At 43.7% G+C, this 17777-nt stretch overlaps 1 pseudogene; it reads right to left on the minus strand.

Moving 5' to 3' along the window:
• Nucleotides 1-9801: 9801 nt before the first annotated feature.
• LOC141051044 (uncharacterized) overlaps nucleotides 9802-17777 on the minus strand; it is a 49204-nt pseudogene continuing 41228 nt past the window's right edge.

Genomic DNA, 17777 nt, shown 5'->3' on the forward strand with positions numbered 1-17777 from the left:
CTATCCTTTATAGTTAGTTTGGGCCCCATCGTTTGCTCAGCCTATTTTCCTGCCTGTGTTTGTGTTTTCATCTTGTTTCACCGTCAATACATGTGTGGGGGCTGTCTATTCCTTTGGGGTCTGCTCTGGGGCAGTTAGTTTTCCCCTTTTCTTGCTTTAGGCTTATGTAGTCCTCCGGCGGTAACGAGGCGTCTAGATCATCGTAGGAACGCTCCACTGCTACTGCTAGTTGTGTGGATAGGATCAGGGATCTGCAATCTGCATAGTTACCAACCTCTCTGGTTTTCTGGGACTTGGCTTTTTGTTGTCCTCCTCGGTGACCCATTCATCACAGAATCACCAGCCATACCGCAGATTCTAGGGTACTCAAAAGCAGGAGAAAATTGTTTAAAAAAAAAAAAAGAAAAAAGGAAAAGTGTCAGAATTTTTTTTTTTTATATATATATATTTTCCTCTTTTTTTTTCTGGGGCCGTAGGAGGATTTTTTTTCCAATGGAGATTAAGCAATTGTCTGATCGTGTGGAGCAACTTGCTGCTGAAGTGCAGGGAATTTCCACTTACCTCATTCAGTCACATGCTGCTGGACCTAAGATCCCCACTCCTGATGTGTTTTCTGGGGATCGGTCTAAATTTTTGAATTTTAAGAATAATTGTAAATTATTTCTTGCCTTGAAGCCTAATTCATTGGGGAGCTCTGTGCAGCAGGTTAAAATTGTCATCTCCTTGCTGCGCGGCGATCCCCAGGATTGGGCTTTTTCTCTGACACCTGAAAATCCTATTTTGACTAATGTGGATGCATTTTTTCAAGCCTTGGGGTTGTTGTATGATGAACCTAATGCTGTTGATCAAGCTGAGAGAACCCTGTTAGCATTAAACCAGGGTCAGGATTCTGCAGCGTTATACTGTCAAAAATTCCAAAAGTGGGCGGTCCTTACTACATGGAATGATAGTGCATTGGCAGCTCTATTTCGGAAGGGTTTGTCAGAGACCGTAAAGGATGTTATGGTGGGATTTCCTGTTCCCTCTGGTCTGGATAATTCTATGTCATTAGCCATTCAAGTTGATTGGCGTTTACATGAACATAAAACTACTCGGGAGGCGCTGCCACCTTTTGAACAAATGTCTGAACCTATGCAATATGATGGGGTTTTGTCTAGGGCGCAACGTCTGGAGTTTAGAAGGCGTAATAAGCTAGAGACCATCATCCTTGTGATGAATTTTAATATTCATCATGAAAGATGAAGACTATGAAACCACTTGATTATTAACAATATACTGTGGAAGTATTCTATCATTTGGACATTTAATTTTGGGTTTTTGTATGCCTACATCTATTATGAATGAGTTTGGCAGTAATGTTTGTTCCTTTTCAGATTTCACAATTTTTATACAATGTTTGAACAAGCATCTATCCTGGGAGACCTTTAAAAGAAAAGGTAATAGTGATCGGACGCCTTATTTAGGAAACTGCACCCATAAGAAATGGATAAGGGAATAAATATCAGACACCTGATGAAGGCTTTAGAGCAAAAATAATAATAATAATAATAATAATCTGCTGACTAGCTACATATTTTGGTTGATAGCCCTCTGACCTCCTTATTGGAATTCCTTTCTAAAAATGGAAGTGCCATCTGCATCTTCACCAAAATGTCTTTAATTCCGGGGTCACACTTACGAGTGAAATGTGAGAAACTCGCGCGAGTCTCTTGCCTCAATACCCGACACTGTCGCCATCACTCGGGACCAGAGTGGACGGCTGCATGTATTTCTATGCAGCTGAATGCTCTGCTCCAAACCACCACCGGCAGTGCCGGGTATTGAGGCGAGAGACTCTCGCGAGTTTCTCGCATTGCACTCGCAAGTGTGACCCTGGCCTAACGTCTTAGAGTCAAGTCAGTGAGTGGTTCATCAATCTTGGAAATATTTTTAATAAAGTTACGATATTTTACAAACCCAAGATAATGCTGTAAGGCTTTTATAGACTTATTTTCCACCCACTCCAGAGGATGCTGATTCCTTACAGTAATTGAGTTAAGTTTGCAATAGTCAATACAAGGTCTGAGACCACCATCTTTTTTATCAATAAAAAAGAAACCAGTGACTACTGGTGACATGGAAGGTCTGATGAACCCTTTTTGCAGACTGTCTACTAAACTTTCACTGCCTGACATTAGTTAAATATGTATCATGTTTATTGAACAATCATAATCCCTGCGTGGGAGTAGTTTTTCAGATTCAGGCACAGAAAATACATTAGCTAAATCTATGAATACATGAGGTAAACCATTGGGTATGGCTTTAGACAGATTCACAGAACAGGACATATATTTCTGCTGACACTCAGTGCTCGAGTGCACAATATCACCCTGGTGCCAGTTAATTACTGGCTTATTTTTACGTAACCAAGGCATGCTCAAGACCACAGCCGTGAAAAAGTTCTCAAGGACAAAAAAAATTACATAGATTCAAAATTTAAAGAATCAACAACAGGGACACCTCCTTAGTGACATACTTCACCCCACCCTGGGTCAGAGGTGTATCAATAGCAGTGATTTTCATAGTAACACCAAATTTTAGCAAGGGTAAATGAAGATCCTTTGCCAACTTGGCATCAGCAAAATTTGCTGCCGAACCGCAATCAATAAAGGCCTGAAGCCTCACAGATTTTTCTAATTAAGCAAACAGGTAACACTAATTTTGCAGAGTCATCAGGAAATACCTGTGCACCTAGGTGGGCATCCTCAGGCCCACCCAGATTCTGATTTTTTTGGGTGTCAGTTGTCTTGGGAAGGAAGACATCTGATGATCAGACTCTCCACAGTGGTTACTAAACACTGGCTTGTGAGTGACCCCAATCTGCATGAGTTCCTCAGTGAGGGTAATAAGTGAACAAGTCTTAGGACAAGGTACAGAGTCAGCATTGTGCTCCTGTCTGTGTTCACACAAATGCCTATCAAGACTGATGGCCAGGGACATGGCAGTATAGTCAGTAGAAAGAGATATAACCAACCTGTCCTTAACTTGGTCAGAGAGTCCAGAAAGAAACCAACCAGGAAGAGCCTGGTCATTTCACTGTGAGTCTGTGGCCCAACACCGAAACGCTGTACAATTGTCAAAGTTTCATCACTGACTGTGGCCTAGGGATGCTGTCAGTGACAGCTCAGCCACCCTATGGGATCTTTGATGAGCTGGACTGTTTGTTTTCAAATGACAATCCATGTTATCTAATTGATCCTGGGGCATGATTTGTTAGCATTTTGATTGACAGCCCCGCTGTTCAATCTGGTATAGCCTGCAGGCATTCCACAGGTGCCTCCCGTCCTCTAATGATTTGCAAGGTATTAAGCTGGCTTACTGTGAGCTTCAGATTGTCAGTTGTAACTTTGCTCAGCCCTAAGGCCTCAAAAAATAAGTCTACAGTGAATATTTCTAGGGTGTCAGGGGATAAAGAGAAGACCCAAACCTGGGGTTTTGCTACAGCAGGAATATGATGAGTTCCACAGTTGGTGGAGCCTGAAATACAAGCTATGGCTTGTCTTAGAAGAAAAAAAAAATTATAATCTCTGACAATGTGTCATGAACGTTTACAAGAAAATCAAGCAAGGTGCTGCAAGGGCTTGGGCTCGAGTGGATTGTATTTGCTGATTCTGTTTGGCAAGACCTTGGACACTGCCAGGTCTTGCATTTGATGCTCCAGCGTTATGATGAGTCACCGAAGGAGGAAAAAACAAAATACTAGCAAGTCCATAAAAACCAGAGAGGTTGGCAGCTATCGGATTGCAGACCCCTGAACCTATCCACAACAACTAGCAGTAGCTGTGGGGGGTTCCTACGGTGCCCTAGACCCCTCGATCACAGCCGGAGAACTACATAGCCTAAAGACAGAAAGGGGAAAAACTAAACTGCCCCAGAGCAGACCCCAAAGCAATAGGCAGCCCCCAACATATAATGACGGTGAAGCAAGATGAAAACACTAACACAGATAGAATGATAGGTTGAGCAAATGATGGGGCCCAAGCTAACTAAAATAGGACAGGATAGGAAAGCTGCTGTCTGCCATCCGCAAAAACCCTATCCAAAATGTGCCAACTGACTGATAGGAAAAACAGGCCCTGAAGTCGCTAGGCTTCAAAAGACTAAATCAGCACTCAGGTATATTCTGAAGACAGAGCAAAAGATCAACAGATCAGAGACAAAAATGGAATTCAGCTCACCCCCGGCCGGGGATGGCAGAACTCCCAAAAAAACAAGGCAAAACAAAAACAAAACTGAAGTGTACAAAGCAGAGCAGAAAAACTTAGCTTTGAGACGCAGGAATCAGACTGGTCTCCAAGAATCCAGCAGGATCACCAGCAAGGCAGAAGGGCATTGGCTGCCTTATATCCAGTCCTCAATTCCAGCCACCCAGTCATCATCTAGCTGCCCAGGTGTTTGGTAATCAGCCTCACTACCTTCCTTCACCAGAGGAGGGAGTCCATCAGACCTCAACAGTGAAGGGAAAAATGAACTCACAACAGTACCTCCCCCTTGAGGAGGGGTCACCGAACCCTCATCCATGCCACCAGGGCGATCCGGGTGAGCCCGATGAAAGGCACGCACCAATCTTTCGGCATGAATATCAGAGGCAGAGACCCAGGAATTATCCTCCTGACCATAACCCTTCCACTTAACCAAATACTGGAGTCTCCGTCTAGCCAGACGGGAATCCAGTATCTTCTCTACCTCATATTCCATGTTACCTTCAACCAATACAGGGTCAGGAGGTGCCACCAAAGGAACTACTGGTTCAACAAACCTCTTCAACAAGGACTTATGAAACATTATGAATTTTAAATGTGACAGGAAGAGCCAATCGAAAAGAGACCGTATTAATAATCTCCAAAATCTTGTAAGGTCCAATAAATCTAGGCTTAAACTTAGGAGAAGCCACCTTCATAGTGATATTTTTTGATGACAGCCAAACCATATCACCCACCTTAAACTGGGGACCAACGGTCCTACGCCGGTTGGAAAACCGCTGGGCCTTTTCCTGGGAGAAAGACAACTTATCCACTACTTGGTCCCAGATCTGGTGCATTCTCTCCACCACAGTGTCAACACCTGGGCAGGCAGAAGGCTCCACCTGCCCTGAAGAAAATCGAGGGTGAAACCCAAAGTTACAAAAAAAAGGTGACATCAAAGTGGCAGAACTAGCTCTATTATTTAAAGCAAATTCGGCCAAGGGCAAAAATGAAACCCAATCATCCTGATCGGCAGAAATAAAACATCTCAAATACGACTCCAAAGTCTGGTTTGTTCTCTCCGTCTGCCCATTGGTCTGAGGGTGAAACGCAGAGAAGGACAACTGAATTCCCAGCTTGGAACAGAAAGTCCTCCAAAATCTAGACACAAACTGAACTCCTCTGTCAGATACAATGTTCTCAGGAATCCCGTGCAAGCGAACCACCTGTTGTAAAAACAAGGGCACCAACTCAGAGGAAGATGGCAACTTAGGGAGTGGTACAAGATGGACCATCTTAGAGAATCTATCACAAATCACCCAAATAACAGTCATTCTCTGAGAGACAGGCATATCAGAGATAAAATCCATTGAAATATGGGTCCATGGCCTCCTGGGCACCGGCAAAGGCATCAACAAGCCACTAGAGCGAGAACAAGGTTTAGACCGGGAGCAAGTCCCACAGGACTGCACAAAAATCCTGACATCATGAGACAAGGCGGGCCACCAAAAACACCGACTCACCAGATCTCTAGTACCAAAAATACCTGGATGACAAGCCAATGCAGAGCAATGAACTTCAGACATCACTCTCTTCCTCCACTGGTCAGGAACATACAACTTTCCACTGGGAAACACGCTCAGGTTTGTCCTCCTGAAACTCTTCCAGAGCACGTCTCAAATCGGGCGAGATGGCAGAAAGAACTACCCCCTCGCCTAAGATGGTAGCAGGCTTAGTCACAACAGGAGAATCAGCAAGGAAACTCCTAGAGAGGGTGTCTGCCTTGACATTCTTAGTGCCCGGAAGAAAAGAGATCACAAAATCAAAACGTGTGAAAAACAAGGCCCACCTAGCCTGTCTAGGATTCAAGCGCTTGGCCGACTCCAGGTAAATCAAATTCTTGTGGTCAGTAAGGACCACGACTTGGTGTTTGGCTCCCTCCAACCAATGTCTCCACTCCTCAAATGCCCATTTCATGGCCAACAGTTCCCGATTCCCCACATCATAGTTACATTCAGATGGGGAGAACTTTCGGGAAAAGAAAGCACAAGGATTCATTTTAAATGTCACAGGATCTTTTTGGGACAACACCGCTCCTGCACCAATCTCAGTAGCGTCCACCTCCACCTGAAACGGGAGTGAGACATCAGGTTGCCGCAAAACCGGAGCAGAAGTGAATCTTCGCTTCAGCTCCTGAAAGGAAGAAACAGCCTCCGGAGACCAATTCAGCACATCAGCACCCTTCCTAGTCAAATCAGTCAATGGCTTGGCAATACCAGAAAAATTAGCTATAAATTTCCGATAAAAATTAGCAAAGCCCAAAAACTTCTGGAGGGCCTTCAAAGAAGTGGGCTGAACCCAATCATAAATGGCCTGTACCTTGGCCGGGTCCATTTCAATAGTTGACGGAGACAAATAAATCCCAAAAATGAAATACTCTGTAACCCAAAAAGGCATTTCGATCCCTTGACATACAGGGAATTCTCCCTCAAAATCCGGAACACAGTCCGAACATGTTCCACATGAGAGTCCCAATTCTTGGAGAAGATCAAAATATCATCCAGATAGATAATCAAAACTTTATCCACAAAGTCTCGGATTATATCGTTCATGAAGCACTGGAAGACAGAAGGGGCATTAGTGAGCCCAAAAGGCATCACCAGGTACTCAAAATGTCCCTCCGGAGTATTAAACGCCGTCTTCCATTCATCCCCATGCTTAATGCGAATAAGATTATACGCCCCCCTGAGGTCAAGCTTGGTAAACCAGCAAGCACCTTTAACTCTGGAGAATAGATCAGAAATCAGGGGTAACGGATACTGATATTTAACAGTAATTTTGTTGAGGGCACGATAGTCAATACAAGGCCTTAATGAACCATCCTTTTTAGCCACGAAAAAAAAAATCCAGCACCTAAGGGTGAAGAGGATGGTCTAATATGACCCTTCTCCAACGACTCCTTAATATAGGATCGCATAGCCTCGTGCTTGTGTACAGATAAATTGAAAAGCCGACCCTTGGGGAATTTACACCCCGGGTTCAGCTCAATTGCACAGGCATAACTCCTATGAGGAGACAAAGACGCAGACTCATTCTCACTAAATACATCATAAAAGTCAGCCAAATAGTCAGGAACATCATGCGACTGGGGAGAGGTGGAGAAAACAGGAGCATCACTAAGGGCACACCGACAACCCCAACTCACTACAGACAAAGATTTCCAATCCAGAACTGGATTATGGATTTGTAACCAGGGAAACCCCAGAACAATGGTATCATGCAAATTATGCAACACCAAAAATCTGCAATTTTCTTGATGGTCTGGGGTGACCCAGTTTACCACCTGGGTCCAAAAACTGAGGTTTATTCTTCGCCAAAGGAGTAGCATCAATACCCCTCAAAGGGATAGGCGTCCGCAGAGGTGTCATAGGAAATCCTTAACATTTAGCAAAATCCAAGTCCATCAGGTTCAGAGCTGCTCCCGAATCCACAAAAGCCTTGGCGGAAAATGTGGACAGGGAGCAGATCAGAGTAATTGCCAGAAGAAACTTAGGTTGAACACCACCCACAGAAAACGTGTGTGCACAACGTTTCTCTTGTTTAGGGCAGACAGAAATAATATGCGAGGCATCTCCACAAAAAAAAACACAGCTTATTACGCCTTCTGAACTCTTGACGTTGCGCCCTAGACAAAACTCTATCACATTGCATAGGTTCAGACATTTGTTCAACAGGTGGCAACATCTCTCGTGTAGTTTTGCGTTCACGTAAACGCCGATCCACCTGAATGGCTAATGACATAGAATCGTCAAGACCAGAGGGAACAGGAAATCCCACCATAGTATCCTTTACAGTTTCTGACAAACCCTTCCGAAAGAGGGCTGCCAAGGCACCATCATTCCAGGTAGTAAGGACCGCCCACTTTTGGAATTTTTGACAGTACAACTCTGCCGAATCCCGACCCTGGCTTAATGCCAACAGGGTCTTTTCAGCCTGATCAATAGCATTAGGTTCATCATACAACCCCAAGGCTTGAAAAAATGTGTTCACATTAGTCAGAATAGGATCATCAGGTTTCAAAGAAAACGCCCAATCCTGGGGATCGCCGCGCAGCAAAGAGATGACAATTTTAACCTGCTGCGCGGAGTTCCCCGACGAGTTAGGCTTCAAGGTAAAAAATAATTTACAATTATTCTTGAAATTCAAGAATTTAGACCGATCCTCAAAAAACACATCAGGAGTAGGAATCTTTGGTTCAGCAGCATGTGAATGAGCAAGATAGGCGGAAATTCCTCGCACTTCAGCAGCGAGCTGCTCCACACGATCAGACAATTGCTTCATCTCCATTGAGAGAAAAATTCCCCCTACGGCCTCAGAGATATAGAGGAAAAAATATGCACAAAAAAAAATTCTGACTTTTTTTTTTTTTTAACAATTCTCTCCTGCTATTGAGTACCCTAGGATCTGCGGTATGGCTGGTGATTCTGTTATGATGAGTCACCGAAGGAGGAAAAAACAAAATACTAGCCAAGTCCATAAAAACCAGAGAGGTTGGCAGCTATCGGATTGCAGATCCCTGAACCTATCCACAACAACTAGCAGTAGCCGTGGGGGGTTCCTACGGTGCCCTAGACCCCTCGATCACAGCCGGAGAACTACATAGCCTAAAGACAGAAAGGGGAAAAACTAAACTGCCCCAGAGCAGACCCCAAAGCAATAGGCAGCCCCCAACATATAATGACGGTGAAGCAAGATGAAAACACTAACACAGATAGAAAGATAGGTTGAGCAAATGATGGGGCCCAAGCTAACTAAAATAGGACAGGATAGGAAAGCTGCTGTCTGCCATCCGCAATAACCCTATCCAAAATGTGCCAACCGACTGATAGGAAAAACAGGCCCTGAAGTCGCTAGGCTTCAAAAGACTAAATCAGCACTCAGGTATATTCTGAAGACAGAGCAAAAGATCAACAGATCAGAGACAAAAATGGAATTCAGCTCACCCCCGGCCGGGGATGGCAGAACTCTCAAAAAAACAAGGCAAAACAAAAACAAAACTGAAGTGTACAAAGCAGAGCAGAAAAACTTAGCTTTGAGACGCAGGAATCAGACTGGTCTCCAAGAATCCAGCAGGATCACCAGCAAGGCAGAAGGGCATTGGCTGCCTTATATCCAGTCCTCAATTCCAGCCACCCAGTCATCATCTAGCTGCCCAGGTGTTTGGTAATCAGCCTCACTACCTTCCTTCACCAGAGGAGGGAGTTCATCAGACCTCAACGGTGAAGGAAAAAATGAACTCACAACACTCCAGCATTTGGAGTGGATCCATTATTTGTTTGGACCAGATATAATGAAACATCTGTCTAAGGCCACAGGCTCAAAAAGCTGACTCGGACATGTGGGGGAAGCCAGGGCCGTAGTCGTGGCTGACAATGGTTGTTCAATCACGACCTGGTCTTCTGCCACACACACAGTGTCCCCTTTGTAGCATACCTTTCTTTCACTTTCTGTCCCATCAGGGTCCTCTCTGATCTGCTGAGGATTTCCTTCTGGCGGTTTCATACAATGAGAGACAGAGTTCAGTTCAAACTTAAAATAAACAATTTTAGTTCCATTTTCAGTACGTCCAGCTCAGTCACAGAAGCAACATAGGGTTCATCACAGACTACATCCTTTTCTTTCCCTGTGCTTTACCTCACTTCTTCCAGAAAGTCCCAGGGTCGTACTGACTCGTCCGGTACCGCAGCATTCCTTCTGGTCAGTCTCACTAACTTCAGGAGTTCCCCTGTCCGTTTTGCCGCAGACATAAGGGCATCTGCCCACGTAGTTGGCAGCCACATATTGGAGCTGTCCTGCATTCCTTTACTGCTGTGACCTTCGGCCCACAGGCCCCGGACGACTGGGCTACTTGCTTAATGTCATGTTGCCAACCACCCTGTCCAAGCACTCCGACGCTATTAACTAAAAGGGGGGAAACTCTCTGAGTTACCCACAGTTGGCCTCCCCTATGTTAACCATTTCCTACCCTGTTCTATGTGTGCTTACATGTCCCCTATCTAGTGGGCTAACTTAAGTACTGCACTTTTCTTACAACATATATATTTATACATTACACTACACAGTAACAGCACTACAAAACATACATGACACTCCACATTATAACACAAACAAGGGGAGTGGGGCACCACTTAGACTTGGTACACTCCTAACAGACAGACTTGACATAAGCCACTGTCTGGAAAACTCCAGAGAAATCCCTATACCCTTTAACATCTATACTGGGATCTGATTTTACAACAGGACTCAGTGGAATGCTACCATGGATGGGCTACTATCCAGAGGTAGGATAGGTCACCAACCAGGGTCAGAGCAGAGACGTCATGACAAGAACAAAATCAGGATCTATAAGAATAGTGAGAAACTAGCCGGAGTCAATACAGGAATGCACTTAACAAAACAGGAGCAGATGCACACCTAGCCAGGGAAACACAAAGCTATCTTTAGCAGCTTCCAACAGCAAACTGGAAGGCTTAGTATGGTGTGGCACAATCTGAGTAGCTGGAGCAGGGAGCTGATAACTCCAGCAAAAAGCACACACACCCATGTTGCCAGACAGATGACACTACGGATCTCAGCCAAACTAACCATAGTGGCTAGAAAGGCCTCACTGTCCAGAGCTTCTGGTTCTGAAATTTATATCACCACCACCGCCAGCAGAGTGAATAAGGCAGCATCTGGCTACAGAAGCTGAAGTCTCAGAAGCAGGTCCTGATAGAGATGTCACAACCACTACTCAAATAAACTGAGAATGATGAGAGGGGCGCCTAACTGAATTCTTGTTCCGGGTGCCAGAAAACCTAGATACACCTTTGTCGGCCGTTTGCTTTCTAATAACAGATGTTTATTAGTAATTGATTACATTTATTAGTCATCATTTAGTGATTTAAATTGTTTTCCATTTCTCTTGTATGACATGTGAATTTACATTGACTGTCACTCATACAATTTGCCTAGTAAATTTAAAAGAAAATGTCTACCTGCCCGTGTGATTTCTCTGAGTAATAAAATAAACATGTAAGAAAATTTTCCCCACATTCTGAAAATGAAAATTACTTTTCCCCTGTGTGACTACTCCAATGTATAACTAGATTCATGTGTTTGTAAAACATTTCCCACATTCTAAACATGAAAATGGCTACTCCCCTGTGTGAATTTTCCGATGTTTAGTAAGATTAGATTTCGTTATAAAACATTTCCCACATTCTGAACATGAGAATGGCTTTTCCCCTGTGTGAATTTTCTGATGCTGAGCAAGAGAGGATTTGTTTGAAAAACTTTTTTCACATTCTGAGCATGAAAATGGTTTCTCCCCTGTGTGAATTCTTTGATGTTTAGTAAGATGAGATTTTGTTAAGCAACATTTCCCACATTCTGAGCATGAAAATGGCTTCTCCCCTGTGTGAATTCTTTGATGTCTAGTAAGATCAGATTTCATTATAAAACATTTCACACATTCTGAACATGAGAATGGCTTTTCCCCTGTGTGAATTTTCTGATGCTGAGCAAGAGAGGATTTCGATATGCAACATTTCCCACATTCTGAGCATGAAAATGGCTTTTCCCCTGTGTGAATTCTCTGATGTGTAGTAAGATCAGATTTCATTATAAAACATTTCACACATTCTGAACATGAGAATGGCTTTTCCCCTTTGTGAATTTTCCGATGCCGAGCAAGAGTGGATTTGTTTGAAAAACTTTTTTTACATTCTGAGCATGAAAATGGCTTCTTGCCTGTGTGACTATTCAGATGTGTAGCAAGATTTCTCTTCTGATTAAAAAATTTACCACATTCTGAGCATGAAAATGGCTTCTCCCCTGTGTGAATTTTCAGATGCTGAGCAAGAGAGGATTTGTCCGAAAAACTTTTTACACATTCTGAACATGAGAATGGCTTTTCCCCTGTGTGAATTTTCAGATGCTGAGCAAGAGAGGATTTGTCCGAAAAACTTTTTACACATTCTGAACATGAGAATGGCTTTTCCCCTGTGTGAATTTTCAGATGCTTAGCAAGAGAGGATCTGTATGAAAAACTTTTTACACATTCGGAACATGAGAATGGCTTTTCCCCTGTGTGAATTTTCTGATGCTGAGCAAGAGAGGATTTGCTTGAAAAACTTTTATCACATTCTGAGCATGAAAATGGCTTCTCACCTGTGTGAATTTTCAGATGTGCAGCAAGATTTGTCTTCTGATTAAAAAATTTACCACATTCTGAGCATGAAAATGGCTTCTCCCCTGTGTGAATTCTCTGATGGTTAGTAAGATCAGATTTTGATCTACAACTTTTCCCACATTCTGAACATGAAAATGGCTTCTTTCTTGTATGTGCTCTTGGATCTTCACCATCCCTTTTGTTATATTTATTTTTATTAAGAAGGACGAGAGGTATGTCTGGTGTAATGGGATGCTCTTCAAAAGTATCAGCTCTGATACCAGGATCACTTGCATTAAAATGTGAAAATATCTGGTAATTCTCTGAGATCACGGTCCAGTTAGCTGCAAAAAAAAATTAAATGTATATTTATTTTTCAACAGAAATGGAATGAATCAATGCTAAAAATTGATCTTGGGTTGCTCCTGAACTGCTTCTTGCCTCATCCAATGCTTATACATCCATTTGCCTCACTACTCTGCATGACCTGGATTATTTTTTAACTTCATAAACTGTAAAATGCCAATCAGCGACTAATTCCTGTTTCCTAGGGAGTCCCTGCATGCCTGTGTACCAGATATTCCTTGGATCCACTGTCTGTTTCGGCCATCATCGGCTTTCCAGTTTGCACAACCTTGCTGGTAAGCATGATCATGGAAAACAGCAAAAACGTGGAGATCTTTGACGCAGGTTGCAGGTTACGGGCTCACGTATTTTGGCCAACATATCAGCTAATACTCCACATTTTTTAATCTGTTTTTTTGCACTTTTTATTCAGGGTGCAGTTGGGCCCATTTGGTCTTGTAAACTGCGGTGTCTGTTCACATGGCATGCATTTTGATAGCGCTGGGCCAGCCCGCCTGAGCTAATAGAAGGGTACTACTAGGCTGGCCTGGATGCTGTGCATGGCCATAGTGTGAACAGCGCCGCATACAAGTGTTTTGTTGTGCATTAACATACCAGGCAACCGCCCCCTCCATTTATTGGTAGGCTGCGAGCGGTTGTTTCATCGGTATTCTTGCACCTGTGTTGCCATCTTAATATGTTAGCGCTATATAAAGATTATTATTATTATTATTATAGGGGTAATTGTACATTTCCATCTATACTTCCGGAGTGAGACACAGACACTCACAGGCTCAGTATGTATTACACCAGAATTAAAAAAGTAGAAAAAGGGAAAGGTATTCGAAGCGTACACCAGTATACAGTGTTGTGGTACTTTTAAATCTTTGTATATATTTCAATCTCAGTAAGCCAGTCCAGCCTCTCCGCTAGTGGAAACTACATGGCTACAAGTACAGACGGAAAGTCGAGTGTCAGCAGAAATTTGGGAATTACTCATCGCGGGAAAACCTCCTGGTAGATGTTGCAGAGGTGATGCAGACCCTCAATTACTGTGTCTGTGGAGACAGCGAAAACGGTTCTTTGTGAAGAAAGGATTGCTTTATCGCAGTAGCGTGGATCACATCACCGTTACTCGTCTCCATCAAATTGTGATTACAAGGAGAGATGTAGTCATGGTCCTCACTGCCTATCATGATGTGTCTGGTCATTTTGGAGTGCAAAAGACAGAAGCCACAGGCTGTAGGCGATTCTATTGGACTGGCAAGAGAGGAGACATTGAAAAATGGTGGAAGGAATGTCACACGTCTGTGACTGTCACAACTGTGAAAGGTGATCATAAAACACCACTGCATCCGCTTGTAAGTTGACGTCCATTACAAATGGTAGCCATTGATCATCTGAAGGTAGAGGCCAGCAGGACAGGCCATAGCTACATCTTGAGCATCATCGATTAATACACCAAATTTCTAGTGGTCGTCCCTGTGAAGGATTTAACTGCCCAGACTACACAGCGGTGGAGCAGGGAGAGGTAAGTATTGCAACTTGCAAGTGCTGTGGCCCTGACCAAGCAGGGGGGGCACACTCGTGGGCGACGGTACTGGCACAGGGCCCCTCATAGTACGCTGGTGTCTGACAGCGAGTGGGCCACCCCACCATCAGAGACACTGTATTGTACTATGAGGGGTCCTGTGCCAGTGCCGTCGGCCATCAGTGGGCCCATCCACCGGTTCAGAGCAACGGCACTTGCCCGGGTGCGCCAGGTGTTGACCCCAGTCCTTGGGGGGGGGCAGCCCAGTTAGGGAGGGTTAAAAAAGGCATATGTTGATGTGTAGGCTGGATATTCAGCAGCTGCAAATGGCAGAATTGGTTAAGTCCAAGGAAGAGGACAAAAGCGAGGCAGTTTACTGACAACCTATGTGTAATCAAGGGAAGGTGGGACAAAATCCTTTGAAACCCATGCATACAGTGGGGAAAAAAAGTATTTAGTCAGTCAGCAATAGTGCAAGTTCCACCACTTAAAAAGATGAGAGGCGTCTGTAATTTACATCATAGGTAGACCTCAACTATGGGAGACAAACTGAGAAAAAAAAATCCAGAAAATCACATTGTCTGTTTTTTTTTTCATTTTATTTGCATATTATGGTGGAAAATAAGTATTTGGTCAGAAACAAAATTTCATCTCAATACTTTGTGATATATCCTTTGTTGGCAATGACAGAGGTCAAACGTTTTCTGTAAGTCTTCACAAGGTTGCCACACACTGTTGTTGGTATGTTGGCCCATTCCTCCATGCAGATCTCCTCTAGAGCAGTGATGTTTTTGGCTTTTCGCTTGGCAACACGGACTTTCAACTCCCTCCAAAGGTTTTCTATAGGGTTGAGATCTGGAGACTGGCTAGGCCACTCCAGGACCTTGAAATGCTTCTTACGAAGCCACTCCTTCGTTGCCCTGGCGGTGTGCTTTGGATCATTGTCATGTTGAAAGACCCAGCCACGTTTCATCTTCAATGCCCTTGCTGATGGAAGGAGGTTTGCACTCAAAATCTCACGATACATGGCCCCATTCATTCTTTCATGTACCCGGATCAGTCGTCCTGGCCCCTTTGCAGAGAAACAGCCCCAAAGCATGATGTTTCCACCACCATGCTTTACAGTAGGTATGATGTTTGATGGATGCAACTCAGTATTCTTTTTCCTCCAAACACGACAAGTTGTGTTTCTACCAAACAGTTCCAGTTTGGTTTCATCAGACCATAGGACATTCTCCCAAAACTCCTCTGGATCATCCAAATGCTCTCTAGCAAACTTCAGAATGGCCCGGACATGTACAGGCTTAAGCAGTGGGACACGTCTGGCACTGCAGGATCTGAGTCCATGGTGGCGTAGTGTGTTACTTATGGTAGGCCTTGTTACATTGGTCCCAGCTCTCTGCAGTTCATTCACTAGGTCCCCCCGCGTGGTTCTGGGATTTTTGCTCACCGTATTTGTGATCATTCTGACCCCACGGGGTGGGATTTTGCGTGGAGCACCAGATCGAGGGAGATTATCAGTGGTCTTGTATGTCTTCCATTTTCTAATTATTGCTCCCACAGTTGATTTCTTCACTCCAAGCTGGTTGGCTATTGCAGATTCAGTCTTCCCAGCCTGGTGCAGGGCTACAATTTTGTTTCTGGTGTCCTTTGACAGCTCTTTGGTCTTCACCATAGTGGAGTTTGGAGTCAGACTGTTTGAGGGTGTGCACAGGTGTCTTTTTATACTGATAACAAGTTTAAACAGGTGCCATTACTACAGGTAATGAGTGGAGGAAAGAGGAGACTCTTAAAGAAGAAGTTACAGGTCTGTGAGAGCCAGAAATCTTGATTGCTTGTTTCTGACCAAATACTTATTTTCCACCATAATATGCAAATAAAATGAAAAAAAACCAGACAATGTGATTTTCTGGATTTTTTTTTCTCAGTTTGTCTCCCATAGTTGAGGTCTACCTATGATGTAAATTACAGACGCCTCTCATCTTTTTAAGTGGTGGAACTTGCACTATTGCTGACTGACTAAATACTTTTTTTCCCCACTGTAGTTCATTTTAACCCGTCATGTGACGTACTATCCCGTCCATGTGCCCTGGGACTTAATTCCCAGGGACGGGATAGTACGTCACAGCGATCAGCGGTGCCCACGTGGTGAGCGCCGCTGATCGCAGCCGGGTGTCAGCTGATTATCACAGCTGACACCCGGCATAATGTGTCGGGCGGTCACGGACCGCCCCGACATGTTAACCCCTTGCACACCGCGGTGTACCGGGGGTTAAAGGGAAGCATCGGCAGGGAGGGGGCTCCCTCCGTGCTTCCCTGAGCCCCCCCACAACAGCGCAATGTGCAGCGCTGCTGCGGGGGGCTCCATCCCTGCAGGTCCCCGAATCCAAGATGGCGACGGGGACCTTCGGGGGCCTGCAGGGAGCTGGCTTCCTCATGCCTGCAAAGCGCAGGCAAGGAGGAAGCCTTGTGCAGTGCCTGTGACAGATCGCTGATCTGTCATAGTGATCTGTGATGTGGCAATGTAATAAAGTTAAAAAAAAAAAAAAAAAAGTGTAAAAATAATTTTAAAAAATCGCTAAATTAAACAAAAAAAAAATTCCCTAAAATTCATTTTTTGGAAAAAAAACCAAACAATAAAAGTAAACATATTTGGTATCGCTGCGTCAGTAACGACCCGCCCTATAAAACTGTCCCATTAGTTAACCCCTTTAGCAAACCCCTTAAAAAATAAAAACCGAAGCAAAAAATAATGATTTATTATCATAGCGTCGAACAAAAAGTACAATAACGCACGATCAAAAAGAGGAATATAAATATGCATGGTACCACTGAAAACGTCATCTTGTCCCGCAAAAAACGAGCCGCCATACAGCGTCATGAGTGAAAAAATAAAAAAGTTATAGCTTGCAGAATAAAGCGATGCAAAAATATTTTTGATATAAAATTATTTTCATTGCATAAAAGCGCCAAAACATAAAAAAAGACCTAAATGAGGTATCGCTGTAACCGTACTGACCCGAAGAATAAAAGGGCTTTATCAATTTTACCGCACGCGGAACGATGTAAACGCACCCCCCAAAAGAAATTTATGAAACGCTGGTTTTTGTTCATTCTGCGTCCCAAAAATCGGAATAAAAAGCGATCAAAAAATGTCACGTGCCCAAACATGATACGAATAAAAGCGTCAACTCGTCCCGCAAAAAATAAGACCTCACATGACTCAGTGGGTCAAAATATGGAAAAATTATAGCTCTCAATATGTGGTGATGCAAAAACTATTTTTACAATAAAAAGCGTCTTTTAGCATGTGACAGCTGCCAAATACAAAAACCGCCATAAATAGTAAATCAAACCCCCCCGTTATCACCCCCTTATTTAGGGAAAAATAATAAAATTAAAAAAATGCATTTATTTCCATTTTCCCATTAGGGTTAGGGCTAGGGGTGTGTTGGGGTTAGGGTTG

The sequence above is a fragment of the Dendrobates tinctorius genome, unplaced genomic scaffold (assembly GCF_039654945.1).
Source record: "Dendrobates tinctorius isolate UK_male_01 unplaced genomic scaffold, ASM3965494v1 ptg000155l, whole genome shotgun sequence".
NCBI classification, from domain to species: domain Eukaryota; kingdom Metazoa; phylum Chordata; class Amphibia; order Anura; family Dendrobatidae; genus Dendrobates; species Dendrobates tinctorius.